Source organism: Oryctolagus cuniculus, chromosome 3 (genome assembly GCF_051225735.1).
Source record: "Oryctolagus cuniculus isolate XC-2025 breed Fujian yellow rabbit chromosome 3, ASM5122573v1, whole genome shotgun sequence".
In the NCBI taxonomy this organism is placed as follows: Eukaryota; Metazoa; Chordata; class Mammalia; order Lagomorpha; family Leporidae; genus Oryctolagus; species Oryctolagus cuniculus.
This window is the reverse complement of record NC_142869.1, coordinates 181751133-181765701: the sequence shown is the minus strand read 5'-3', so window position 1 is coordinate 181765701 and position 14569 is coordinate 181751133. Positions and strand designations below refer to the sequence as shown.

Here is a 14569-nt window from a genome sequence, read left to right as displayed (position 1 = left end):
ATGGGAGGGTTGCGGTGGAAGGGAAGTTATGGGGGGGGGGAAGCCACTGTAATCCAAAAGCTGTACTTTGAAACTTATATTTATTAAATAAAAGTTAAAAAAAAGAATTTATAGCATACGACAAAGCAGAATCTGTTGTAAATTTCAAAAGGACAGGGCAGATTTTGCTTTCTTGGTTTTAAAATACCATGTGCAATAATAAATATGTAATAATAATAATCACTACTACCACCACCACTACCACTACCGCCACATTACCATTATCACCATCATAGAAGCGTATTCTTTTTAAAAAATTTTATTTGTTGTACAAGTTTCAATATTTCATATATACATATTTAGAAACACAGTGGCACTACCCCCCCTCTAACCTCCCTCCCCCCTATGGTCAATTCTTCTATCCCCTCCCTCTCAAATTCCCACTCTAAATTTTTACAATGACCTATTTTCTTTTTTTTAAAAATTTTTGCCAGGCAGAGTTAGACAGTGAGAAAGAGAGAGACACAGAGAGAGAGAGTTACAGACAGTGAGAGAGAGACAGAGAGAAAGGTCTTCCTTCTGTTGGTTCACTCCTTTAATGGCTGCTACGGCAGGTGCTGCGCCAATCTGAAGCCAGGAGCTGGGTACTTCCTCCCAGTCTCCCATGTGGGTACAGGGACCCAAACACTTGGGCCATCCTCCACTGCCCTCCCGGGCCACAGCAGAGAGCTGGACTGGAAGAGGAGCAACCTGGACTAATACCCGGCGCCCCAACCAGGACTAGAACCTGGGGTGCCGACGCCGCAGGCGGAGGATTAGCCAAGTGAGCCACAGTGCTGGCCTCTATTTTCAATATACTTAAGATTTTATAGTTAACCTAACTAAGTAAGAGAGTTCAACAAATAGTGTGAAGAAACAAAACAAAACAAAACAAAACACTGTTCCTCAATGGAAGAGTCAAGGGTGATAAACAATCATTTATTCTCAAAATGTCCATTTAAATCCAATCCATTACATATCAGATACTCTATTACCTCAGATCAAGGAAAACATGTGATACTGTCTTTTTGGGACTGGCTTATTTCATCAAATATAATGGTTTTCAGTTGTGATCATCTTGCTGCAAAAGACAGTATTTCTTTCTTTTCTTTTTTTTTTCTCTTTTACAGCTGAATAGTACTCCATAGTGTATTTGTACCACAATTTCTTTAGTCAATAGTTGTTGGACATCTGGGTTGATTCCATATCTTTGCTATTGTGAATTGTGCTGCAATGAACATGGAGGGGAGGGGCAGATGACTCTTTTATATACTGATTTCTTTTGGTTTGGGTAAATTCCCAGGAGTGGGATGGCTGGAATATAAGATAGGTCTACAGTCAGATTTCTGAGGTATCACCATACTGTCTTCCACAGTGGTTGTACCAGTTCACATTCCCAAAAATGGACCAGAGTGCCTTTTTCAGCACATCCTTGCCAACATTTTTTTTTTTGTTGATTTCTGTATAGGAATCATTCTAACTGGAGTGAAATGAAACCACATTGTTGGTTTTGATTTGCATTTCCCTGATGGTGACCCTGAGAATTTTTTGTCTGCTGGCCACTTGAATTTCCTCTTTTGAAAAACGCCTGTTTAAGTCCTTTGCCCATTTATTAACTCAATCATTTGTTTTGTTGTTGTTGTTGTTGAATTTCTTGAGCTATTTGTAGTTCTGGATGTTAACCCTTTATCAGCTGCGTAGTTTGCAAATATTTTTCCCATTCTGTCAGTTGACCCTTATCTTTACTGAGTGTTTCTGTTGCAGTGCAGAAGCTCCTCAGCTTGGTGTAATCCCATGTGTCAGTTTGGCTTTGATTGCCTGTGCTTGTGGGGTCTTTTCCAAGAACTCTTTGCCTGTGCCAATGTCTTGCAGAGTTTCTCCAATGTTCTCTAATGATTTGATGGTATTGGGTTGTACATTTAGGCCTTTGATCCATTGTGAGTGGATTTTTGTGTAAAGTAGGGGTCCAGTTTCATACTTCTGCATGTAGAGATCCAGTTTCCCCAACACCATTTGTTAAAGAGACTGTCCTTGCTCCAAGGATTGATTTTAGCTCCTTTGTCAAGATAAGTTGGCTGTTGATGCATATATCATTTTATGGAGTTTCTATTCTGTTCCATCCATCTACAAGTATGTTTTCGTGCCAGTACCAGGCTGTTTTGATTATAATTTCCCAGTAGTATGTCTTGAAATGAGTTATTGTGATGCCTCCAGCTTTGTTTTTGTTGTGTAAGTTTGGTTTAGTATTCGGGGTCTCTTGTGTTTCCGTATGAATTTTAATATAATTTTTTCTAAATCTGCAAAGAATGTCGTTGGTATTTTGATTGGGATTGCATTGGATCTATAAATTGCTTTTGGTAGTGTGGACATTTTGATGATGCTGATTCTTCTCATCCATGAACATGAAAGATTTTTCCATTTTTAAATGTCTTTTTCTATTTCTTTTTTTTGTTTTTGACAGGCAGAGTGGACAGTGAGAGAGAGAGACAGAGAGGAAGGTCTTCCTTTGCCGTTGGTTCACCCTCCAATGGCCACCACAGCTGGCATGCTGTGGCCAGTGCACTGCACTGATCCAATGGCAGGAGCCAGGTACTTACCCTGGTCTCCCATAGGGTACAGGGCCCAAGCACTTGGACCATCCTCCACTGCACTCCCTGGCCATAGCAGAGAGCTGGCCTGGAAGAGGGGCAACCGGGACAGAATCCGGCGCCCCGACCGGGACTAGAACCTGGTGTGCCGGCGCCGCAAGGCGGAGGATTAGCCTAGTGAGCCGCGGCGCTGGCTTCTTTTTCTATTTCTTTCTTTAGTGTTTTGTAATTTTGATTGTAGAGATCTTTGATATCCTTGGTTAAGTTTATTCCAAGGTATCTGATTCTTTTTGGAGCTATTGTGAATGGGGCTGATCTTAAAAGTTCTTTCTCAACCATGACATTGACTGCGTATACAAAGGCTATTGATTTTTTTTGTGTTGGTTTTACAATCTTGCCCCTTTACCAAACTCTTCATGAGTTCCAGTAGTCTCTCAGTGGATATTTTTGGATTCCCTGTTTGTAGGATCATGTCATCTGCAAATAGGGATAGTTTGACTTGTTCTTTTCAAATCGTAATCTTTTGATTTGTTTTTCTTGCTTAATGGCTCTGGCTAAATCTCCAGGACCATATTAAATAGCAGTGGTGAGAGTGGGCATCCTTGTCTGGTTCTGGATCTTAGAGGGAATTCTCCCAACTTTTCTCTGTTTATTAGAATGCTGGCCATGTGTTTGTCATAAATTGCCTGATTGTGTTGAGAATTATTCCTCCTATACACAATTTGTTTAAGGTTTTCATAATGATGAAATTTTGGTAGATTGTATGTGTCTAAGAATCTACCCATTTCTTCTAGGTTTCCTGATTTCTTAGCTACACCTCTTTGTAATAATTCATGATGATTCTTTTTATTTCTGTGGTATCTGTTGTTAACATTTCCTCCTCACCTCTGATTTTATTGATTAATGTCCTCTCCCTCTTTTTTTTTTTGGTTAGTTGCTCCAGTGGTGTATCAATTTTGTGTATTTTTTCAAAAACGAGCTCTTCATTTCACTGATTTTCTGTATTTTTTGTTCCAATTTGTTTATTTATTCCTTAACTTTAATTCTTTCTTTCCTCCTACTCATTTTGGGTTTGGTTTGTTGTGTTTTTTCCAGGTCCTTGAGATGCATTGATAACTAGCTCATTTATTTGGGACCTTTCCAATTTGTTTATGTAGGCACCTATTGCTATAAAATTCTCTGTTAACACTGCTTTTGCTTTATCTCTTAAGTTTTGATATGATGTACTGTTGTCTTCATTTGTTTCCAGAAAGTTTCTGGTTATTCTTTGATTTCTTCTATGACCCTCTGTTTATTCAAGACCATGTTGTCCAGTCTCTATGTGTCCTCTCTCAGTTGGGCAGTAGGCACTGTTGTGGGTAAGTTGACGTGAGGCAAACGTGTCCCCTTCACTTCCACTGGGTCTGTGGGCAGCTGCCAGCAACCTCCAGTCCCTAGAACTTCAATCTGGACTTGAATCTGTGCCCATATGTGATGCTGGCACTGCAGGCGGCAGCTTTACCTGCTGTGCCGTGGCACCAGCCCCTCATTGTAGTTTTATTGTTCTTTTACCCATTGGTGAATAATGTTGAATATCTGTCCATGTGCTAATGCACCATGTGCATATTCTCTTCAGTGAAGTGTCTGTTCCTATCTTTTGCCCATTTTCTTATTAGGTTACTTGGTTTCTTTTTTTGTTGTTAAAAAATGTATTTTCTTTATTTTTTCATATCAGAAATTTTTAATGTAGAATTGTGGTTTAAGGCCTTGATTAGAAAGGTTAAAAATTAGCCGGCGCCGTGGCTCAATAGGCTAATCCTCCACCTTGCGGCGCCGGCACACCGGGTTCTAGTCCCGGTTGGGGCACCGGATTCTGTCCCGGTTGCCCCTCTTCCAGGCCAGCTCTCTGCTATGGCCAGGGAGTGCAGTGGAGGATGGCCCAGGTGCTTGGGCCCTGCACCCCATGGGAGACCAGGAAAAGCACCTGGCTCCTGGCTCCTGCCAGGATCAGTGCGGTGCGCCGGCTGCAGCGGCGGCCATTGGAGGGTGAACCAGCGGCAAAGGAAGACCTTTCTCTCTCTGTCTCTCTCTCACTGTCCACTCTGCCTGTCAAAAAAAAAAAAAAAAAAAAAAAAAAAAAAAAAAAAAAGGTTAAAAATTGTGACATTTTTGTTATAAATATATAAATAATCTTTCATTTTTAATATATTTTTAGGTTTCTCTTTTAATTTCTTATTTTTAGTTGGTTTTTGATAGAGTCAGTGTGCTTTGTAGACACAATTCTAAGAACATAATGATATTCTCTTCTTCTCTCCCTCCCTACCTCTCTCTTCTCCCTCCCACCCTTCTTCTTTCTCTCTTTTTTTCAGTTTTTGAGACAACATATTTTAAGTTTACGCCAGAGTAAAAAGGATTAATACTTCACCAAATAAGAAGCTTAGCCTGTAAAAAGCAAAAAGACCCTAGTTTAGTGGGAATATAGACAATGGCTATAAACAAGAATTGAATGGAAAAATGACAAATTTAACCCATATTCAGCAAGTTTTAAAGTAATCACGGATCATTAAAACTGTAGTAGTGTAATTTTTAAAGATTTATTTTTTTATTTAAAGGCAGCGTAACAGAGAAAAGAATGAGAGAGACAGGGAGTGAGACGAAGAGAAAACAAGATCTTCCATCTGCTTGCTGGTCCACTTCCCAAATGGCCACAACAGCCAAGAGCTTGGCCAATCCAAAGACAGGAGCCAGGAGCTTCTTCCAGGTCTCCCATGTGGTCGCAGGTGCCCAAGCACTTGAGCCGTCTTCTGCTGCTTTCTGAGGTGCATTAGCAGGGAGCTGGATCAGATGTGGAGCAGCCAGGACTTGAACCCGTGCACATATGGGATGTTAGCAGCTTTCCCCGCTACACCACATGCTGACCTCAGTATAAAATTCTTAACCATCGATTTGACAAAGTTTTAGAAAACTGCATTTGCAGAATATTGATACACACAGACATTTCTCCTCCTCCTCCTTCTTCTTTCTCCTTTCTTCTTCTTCCTCATCCTCTTTCTTCTTCCTTCTCCTTCTCCTTCACCTCCTCTTCCCCCTCCCCCTCCCCTTCCACTTCTCCTTCCTCTTCCTTGTCCTCTTCTTTTTCTTCCTCCTTATATAAGGGAGAACATATAGTATTTGTCTTTCTGGGCCTGGCTTATTTCACTCAACATGATGCCCTCCAGCTGTGTCCATTTTGCTGAAAATGGCAGTATTTAATTCTTTTTTATAACTGAATAATATTCCATGGTATATGTATACCATACATTTTTAATCATTCATCTGATGATGGACACCTCAGTTGATTGCAAATTTTGGCTGTTGGGAACAGTGCTGCTATAAAATTGGTGGTGCAGTTATCTCTTTGATACATGTGTTCAAGTATTTTGGGTATATACCCAATAGTGGGACTGCTGGATCACAGGGCAAGTCTATTTCTAGTTCTTTTTTAAAGAAATCTCTGCAGGGTTTTACACGGTGGCTGCACTAATTTTTATTCCCTCCAACAGTGTATAACTGCTCCACTTTGTCCATATCCTTGTCAGCATTTGTTACTCTCTGTGTTTTGGATTTTATCCATTCTGACAGAGATGAGGTGATATCTCATGGTGGTTTTGATTTGCGTTTCCCTGATGGCGAGTGATGTTGAGCATTTTTTTTCATGTATCTGTTGGCCATTTGTATTTTTCTTTTGAGAGCTGTCTACTGCAGTCCTTTGCCAATTTTTCAATGCATTCTCTGCATCTATTGAGATGGCCATCTGGTTTTTGTTCTTTATTATATTGATTTCATTTATGACATCCATTGATCTTTGCATTTCTGGGACAAATCCCATTTGATCTTGATGTCTGATCTTTTTGATGTCGTTTTGGATTTGATTTGCTAGTATTTTGTTGAGAATCTTTGCATCTATTTTCATTAAGAATATAGGTCTGTACTTTTCTTTTCATGTCGTGTCTTTGGTTTTGGTATCAAATAATGCTAGCCGGCGCTGTGGCTCACTAGGCTAATCCTCTGCCTGCGGCGCCGGCACACTGGGTTCTAGTCCCGGTTGGGGCGCCGGATTCTGTCCTGGTTGCCCCTCTTCCAGGCCAGCTCTCTGCTGTGGCCAGGGAGTGCAGTGGAGGATGGCCCAGGTGCTTGGGTCCTGCACCCCATGGGAGACCAGGAAAAGCACCTGGCTCCTGGCTCGTGCCATCAGATCAGCGTGGTGCGCCGGCCGCGGCGGCCACTGGAGGGTGAACCAACGGCAAAGGAAGACCTTTCTCTCTGTCTCTCTCTCTCACTGTCCACTCTGCCTGTCAAAAAAAAGAAAATGCTGGCCTCCTAACAAGGATTTGGCAGAGTTCCGTCCTGTTCAGTGTTTTGGAATAGTCTGAAGAGTATTGGAGTTACTTCCTCTTTGAATGTTCTGTAGAATTCAGTAGTAAAGCCATCAGGTCCCAGACTTCTCTTTGATGGAAGACCTGATTAATGCTTCAATCTCATTGCTTCTTAGGGGTCTATTTAGGGGTATGTATTTAGGGGTCTGTACCTGATTTAATGTTGGTAGATTATATGAATCCAGCAATTTATCCATTTCTTAGAGGTTTAGAGCAATTTATCCATTTCTTATTTAGGTGTCTGTATTTAGGTTGCCTGTATCTTGACTTAAAGTTGGTAGATTATATGAATCCAGCAATTTATCCATTTCTTAGAGGTTTTCCATTTTATTAACATATAGTTCTTCATAGTAGTTTTTATTATCCTTTGTATTTCAGTGGTATTGGTTTTGTTCTCTTTTCTTCTTTTTCTGCCTTGAGGTTTCTCTATTTTATTTATCTTCTCAAAAAACCAATTTTTTGTTTTGTTGATTTTTTTTAAAGAGTTATTTATTCGAAAGTCAGAGTTACACAGAAAGAGAATGAGAAGCGGGGTAGGGGGTCTTCCATCTACTGGTTCACTTCCCAACTGGCCACAATGGCTGGAGCTGAGCTGATCCGAAGCCAGGAGCTTCCTCTGGGTCTTCCCACACGGGTGCAGGGGCACAAGGACTTGGGCCATCTTCTACTGCTTTCTCGGGCCACAGCAGAGAGCTGGATTGGAAGTGAAGATGCTGGGTCTCAAACCGATGCCCATGTGGGATGCTGGCTGCAGGTGGCGGCTCAACCTGCTACGCCACAGCACCAGCCCTTTGTTGATTGTTTAGTTTCAATTTCATTTATTTATGCTATGTTCCTTATTATTTCTTGCCTCATGCTGATTTGGAGTTTGGTTTGTTCTTGTTTTTCCAAATTTTTAAGCTGCATCATTAGATCTTTAATTTTGAGACATTTCTCTCTTTTTTTTAAAATTTTTGACAGGCAGAGTTAGACAGTGAGAGAGAGAGAGACAGAGAGAAAGGTCTTCCTTTTCCATTGGTTCACCCCCCCACCAAGCGGCCGCTATGGCTGGCATGTTGCAGCCGGTGTGTTGCGCTGATCCAAAGCCAGGAGCCAGGTGCTTCCTCCTGGTCTCTCATGTGGGTGCAGGGCCCAAGGACATGGGTCATCCTCCACTGCACTCCTGGGCCACAGCAGAGAGCTGGAGAGAGAGAGAGAGAGAGAGAGAGAGAGAGAGAGAGAGAGGTCTTCCTTCTGCTGGTTCACTCCCCAGATGGCTGCAACGGCCAGAGCTGTGCTGATCTGAAGTCAGGAGCCAGGAGCCTCCTCTGGTCTCCCACATGGGAGCAGGGGCCCAAGGACTTGGGCCATCTACTACTGCTTCCCAGGGTGTTTTGAGAGCTGGATCAGAAGTGGAGCAGCCAGGTTTCAAACTGGCACCCATATGGGATGCCAGTGCTTCAGGCCAGGGCGTTAACCCACTGCACCACAAGGCCAGCCCCAAATGATCTTTCCAATGTGTTGTAGGATTTGCTTAGCTAGTATTTTGTTGAAGATTTTTGCATCTATGATCATAAGGGATATTGGTCTATAGTTCTTTCTCTGTTAAATCTTTTTCAGGTTTAGGAATTAAGGTGTTGCTGGCTTCACATAATGAATTTGAAAGGATTCCTTCTCTTTCAATTGTTTGGAAAGCTTGTGAAGAGTTGGAGTTAGTTCCTCTCTAAATGTCTGATAAAATTCAGCAGTGGAACCATCTTGTCCTGGGCTTTTCTTTGTTGGGAGGGTCTTTATTACTGATTCAGTTTCAATCTTGTTAATGGGTCTGTTTAGGTTTTCTTGTCTTCATGGCTCAGTTTAGGTAGGTTGTATATGTCCAAGAATCTATCCATTTCTTCAAGGTTTCCTGATTTGTTAGTATAACAACTCTTTGTAGTAATTTCTGATGATTCTTTTTATTTCTGTGGTACCTGTTGTTACATTTCCCTTTTCATCTCTGATCTTATTGATTTGGGTCCTCTTCCTCTTTTTTTTTTTTTTTTGGTTAGTTATGCCAATGGTGTTTCGATTGTTTATTTTTTTTTAAAACCAGTTTTTTAAATTTCACTGAATTTTTTTGTTTCAATTTTGTTTATTCTCTAATTTTAATAATTTATTTTGTCCTATTAGTTTTGACTTTGTTGAAATTCTAGGTCCTTGAGATGTATTGATAGTTCATTTATTTGTTACCTTTTCAATTTCTTTATGTAGACACTGTTTGCTATGAATATCCCTCTTTTTTTTTTTGCCAGTCAGTTAGTGAGAGAGAGAGACACAGAGAGAGTTATAGACAGTGAGAGAGAGACAGAGAGAAAGGTCTTCCTTCTGTTGGTTCACTCCCCTAATGGCTGCTAAGGCTGGTGCTGCACCGACCTGAAGCCAGGAGCCGGGTACTTCCTCCCAATCTCCCATGTGGGTGCAAGGATCCAAGAACTTGGGCCATCCTCCACTGCCCTCCCAGGCCACAGCAGAGAGCTGGACTGGAAGAGGGGCAACCGGGACTAGTACCTAGCGCCCCAACTGGGACTGGAACCCAGGGTGCCAGCGCCACAGGCTGAGGATTAGCCAAGTGAGCCGCGACGCCGGCCTGAGCTTGCCTCTTAACCCTGCTTTTGCTGTGTCCCATAGGTTTGGTATGGTGTATTATCCACCTCATTTGTTTCTGCAGATTCTTAGATTTCTCTTCTGATTTCTTCTCTGACTGATTGTTCATTCAGGAGCATGTTGTTCAGTCTCCATGTATTTACGTATGTTCTAGGCATTTTGAGTTGTTATTTCTAGCTCGATACCATTGTGGTCAGAGAAGGTGCCTGGAATGCTTTCTATTTTTTTGAATTTGCTGAGACTTGCTTTGTAGTCTAGCATATGATCCATCCTAGAAAACGTTCCATGACTGGTGAGGAGAATGTGTATTCTGCCACCGTGGACTAAAACGTTCCATATATATTCATTAGCTCCATTTGGTCTATTGTGTTGATTAATCTGTCGTTTTCTTGCTAATTTTCTGTCTTGTTGATCTGCCCATTGCTGAGAAATGGGTATTGGAGTCCTCTGTTACTATTGTATTGGAGTCTAGGTCTCCCTTTAGGTCTAGTAACAATTACTTTAAGTAGCCAGTCACCCTGAACCTGGGTGCATATACTTTTTTATTGTCATATTTTCCTGTTGGATTGATCCCTTATTCATTACATAGTGTCTGATATTAGGATGGCAATTCTAGCTCTATTTTGGTTTCTGTTAGCATTGACTATCTTTTTCCAGCCTTTCACTTTTACTCTGCATATATCTTTGTTGGTGAGATGTGTTTCTTGTAAGCAGAATATAGATGGGTCTTATTTTTCAATCTTCAGCTGATCTTTACCTTTTAATTGGAGAATTGAGGCCATTTACATTCAAGGTGACTATTGGTAAGTAACAACTTGGCTCTGCCATTTTTCTATAATTATTCCTCTTGTTTACTTTGGATTTCTTTTGTACTTCTACTGGTGGTTTTCCTGCCTTCTAATTCTTTCATATTAGTGGCTATCTTTCTGTGTTTCTGCATAGCACATCCTTACGCATCTTCTGTGGGGCTGGATGAGTGTTGACAAATTCTTTCAATTTCTGTTTGTTATGGAAGGCCTTTATTTAACTTTTATTCATAAATGCAAGCTTTGCAGGGTACAGTATTCTGGGTTGACTGATTTATTCTTTAAAGACTTGGAATATATCTTGCCATTCCCTTCTAGCCTGTAGGGTTTCTGATGAGAAGTCAGCTGTGAGCCTAATTGGTAATCCTCTGAAAGTGATGTTGCTTTTCTCTTGTGCCCATTTTAGAATATTCTCTTTATGTTTTATTATGGAGAGTTTGACTGCAATATGTCGTGGAGAAGATCTTTCTTTTCATGTCTTTAGGAGTTGTAAGTCCATCCTCTCTTTGAACGTCCCTTTCTTTCTCCAAATTGAGGAAGTTTTCTGTAATTATTTCACTAAATAAGCTTTCTATTCCGTTCTCTCCTTCCACTCCTTCAGGTACTCCTAATACCCCTATGTTTAGTCATTTGATAGGATCCCATATATCTCCAATACTGTTTTAAGTTTTCTATTCTTCTTCTTCTCCTTCTTTTTTTTTGTCTGACTGTAAGATTTCCAAGGATTTGTCTTCTAATTTGGATATTCTTTCTTTTGTCTCATCAGGTTTGCTGTTAGGATTTTCCACTGCATTTGTTATTTGATCCATTGCATTCTTCATTTCTAAGATTTCATTTTTATTTCTCTTTAGATTCTTGATTTCCTGGGAAAAATTTCATTCATGTCTTGTTAGTTTTCTTTAGTGCCTGGATTTGCTTCTGATTTTTAAAAATAATCCTGATTAATTTTCTGAATTCCCTTTCTGACATTTCGTCTGTCTCTTCGCCTTCCATTCTAATATTGAAATGTTGTGTTTATCTGGGGAATTCATGGTGACTCTCTTATTTATATTACTTAAATTTTGAATCTTATTTTTTGGCATTTTGGATTGATTTTTAATTTTTCTTTCGTTGCCTTTTTGTGTGTGTGTGTGTGGCTATGTGCCTTCGGCTTTCTGGACTGTCTCTCCTTTCAGTGACTACCAGGAAGTGTGTGGTAGATGTGGCCTGGGGGCTCTGGTCAGTGCTCTAGGGCAGAGTGAGTTTCACGGGTGATGATTCCAGCCAGTCCTGCAGCTTTCCTGTGGCCTCCAGCGCCCCCGGGGGCTCCGCACCTAAGGGTCCGCCAGATGCTGCTCCTCAAGCATCCCTTTGGTTCTGTTAGCTGCCAGCCTCTTTCTGGCTGATCTCTGAGGGCTGCTCCCTTGGTTTCTGTCTCTGCAGCACATGGCACAGACACTGGGAGATTGGTTTGAGTCAGTCACCTCTCTACTTCTACTTGGACCTCTGGTGACTGCCAGCCCCCGCCGGCTCCCCAGGTTCTCAGCCGGACCGCATGGCCCTCTTGCTGGATTGCTGCCATCAGTCCTACCTTCTCCCCCATCTCAGAAGTGCTGCTGGCACTGGAAGTTCAGGGCCCCAGGTTCTGAGCTCTCTGGGTGCAACCACAGTCGCCCTGCAGATTCAGGCGGGTCCCCCTCCTCCTGTGGGGCTTCCCCGAGCTTTCTCTCTCTATGTTGAGTGTGCACCTCAAATGCTTCTCTTGGCTGTTTCTCCATAGCCCTGTGAAAAAATGTAATGTAAAGCCAGCCTTGCATATTTGAAATAAATACTGTTTATCATGACATTTGATTCTTATACATCATTAGATCTGGTTTGTTAATATTTTATTTTGAGAATAGTTACATCAATTTTCAGGATAATTATTGGCATAATTTTCTGGTTAGGTCTTTGTTTGGTTTTGGTATTAGAGTAACACTGGTCTCATAGAATTATTTAGAAGTATTCTTTCTGAAACTGTTATCTGGAAGAGATTTCAGAGAATTAGCCTCATTTCTTTCTCAACTGTTTGGAAAGAAAAGATCAAGGTTTTTTTTTTTTCCTGTTTTGGAATATTAATTGCTGACTCTTTTGTTTTTTTCAGTAAACAGACTTAGTTAATTTATCCATTCATTCTTGTCTGAGATAGATTGTGTCTTAAAATGATTCGTCTGTTTCATATAAATTGAAAATTTGTAGGTGTAGAGTTTTTCATAATTTTTTTCATCATTTGATGTCCATGGGATCCATCATGATTCCCTTTCTTTTATTTTTGACATCAGCAATTTTGTCTTGTCTTTATTTTTACTTGGCTACCCTTGTTAGAGGTCTATAATTTTTTTTTTTCAGTCTTTTCAAAGACCGTGCTTTGGCTGTATTGATTTCTCTATTAATTTCCTATTTTTAATTTTTCATATCTACACAATTTTTTATTTCTTTTCTTCTGCTTATATTGAATTTAATAAGCTTTTCTTTTTCAAGTTTCCTGAAGTGGAAGCTGAGATTATTAATTTGATATTTTTTCTCCCTTCCATGCTTTCAGTGTTTTACATTTTATTTAAAGCAATGCTTTTATTGTACTCTACATATTTTGGTAAATTTTATTTTAGTTTCTGCTAATTTAAAATATTTAATCTTTGATTCATGTATTATTAGGAAATGTGTTGTGAAATCAGAGTATTATGGGATTCTCCAGTTGTTTTTCTGGTTTTGATTTCTAGTTTAATTCCATGATGTGAAAACACCTTCATTAGTTCTAAGTTTGTTGAGATGCATTTCAAGCTGAGGCTGTGATCTGCGTTGGTGAATGTTCTGTGTGAACTTGAAAATAATATTTTCTCTTCTGATGTTGGATGAAGTAATCTACAAATGTGGATTAAGTCATGTTGATTGATTACTATTAGTTGAACTTAATATTTTCTTCCTTTTGGATATATCAACTCTGATAGAAGAATATTAATATCTCCATGTAGAATAGTGAATTTGTCTAACTCTTTTTGCAGGTCTATCAGTTTTTGCCTCACTGTTTTGATATTTTATTGTTAGACCTACATATATTATGGATCCTTATGTAATCTAGGAAATTTGGTTCTTTTTTTTTTTCTGACAGGCAGAGTGGACAGTGAGAGAGAGAGACAGAGAGAAAGGTCTTCCTTTTGCCGTTGGTTCACCCTCCAATGGCCGCCGCGGCCAGCACGCTGCGGCCGGTGCACCACACTGATCTGAAGGCAGGAGCCAGGTACTTATCCTGGTCTCCCATGGGGTGCAGGGCCCAAGTACTTGGGTCATCCTCCACTGCACTCCTGGCCACAGCAGAGAGCTGGCCTGGAAGAGGGGCATCCGGGACAGAATCCGGCATCCCTACTGGGACTAGAACCCGGTGTGCCGGCGCCGCAAGGCGGAGGATTAGCTTAGTGAGCCGCGGCGCCAGCCAGAAATTTGGTTCTTTTATTAGTATGCAATGTTCCTCTTTATCCTTGATAATTTTCCCTTCTGAAGTTTTTTTTTGCCTAAATATCTACATATTTGTAATTTTTCTGTTTTTACTTCTGTGTTTTTTCTTCTTGTTTTCTATTTTTTCTCATTTTGAGATTTTAAGATACCATTTTCTCGGCTGGCGCTGTGGCTCAATAGGCTAATCCTCCGCCTGTGGCACCAGCACACCAGGTTCTAGTCCCAGTCAGGGCACTGGATTCTGTCCCGGTTGCTCCTTTTCCAATCCAGCTCTCTGCTGTGGCCCGGGAGTGCAGTGGAGGATGGCCCAGGTGCTTGGGTCCCTGCACCCGCATGGGAGACCAGGGGGAGGCACATGGCTCTTGGCTTCGGATCAGTGCCGTGCTCCAGCCGCAGTGGCCATTGGAGGGTGAACCAATGGAAAAGCAAGACCTTTCTCTCTCTATCTCTCTCTCTCTCACTGTCTACTCTGCCTGTCAAAAAAAAAAAAAGATACCATTTTCTCTCCTCTTAGCATTATTATTATTATCAGTGATTGTATCAGTTTCATCAATGCGTTTTTTTAGTTGTTGACAATTTTAGTTCTTTAATTTGTCTTTCTTTGTTACATCTTTATTTAGTAAATACATTGTTTCAAGAGTACTCATAGTATTTGCTTACTTAGGGTATG

The 14569-nt window shown here is 40.8% G+C and overlaps 1 protein-coding gene across 1 annotated transcript in view; it reads left to right on the top strand.

Moving 5' to 3' along the window:
• The window catches only part of LOC103345235 (serine protease 58), a 36459-nt gene that overhangs the window by 851 nt on the left and 21039 nt on the right, over positions 1-14569 (top strand). The gene's annotated exons all lie outside the window — the stretch shown is intronic.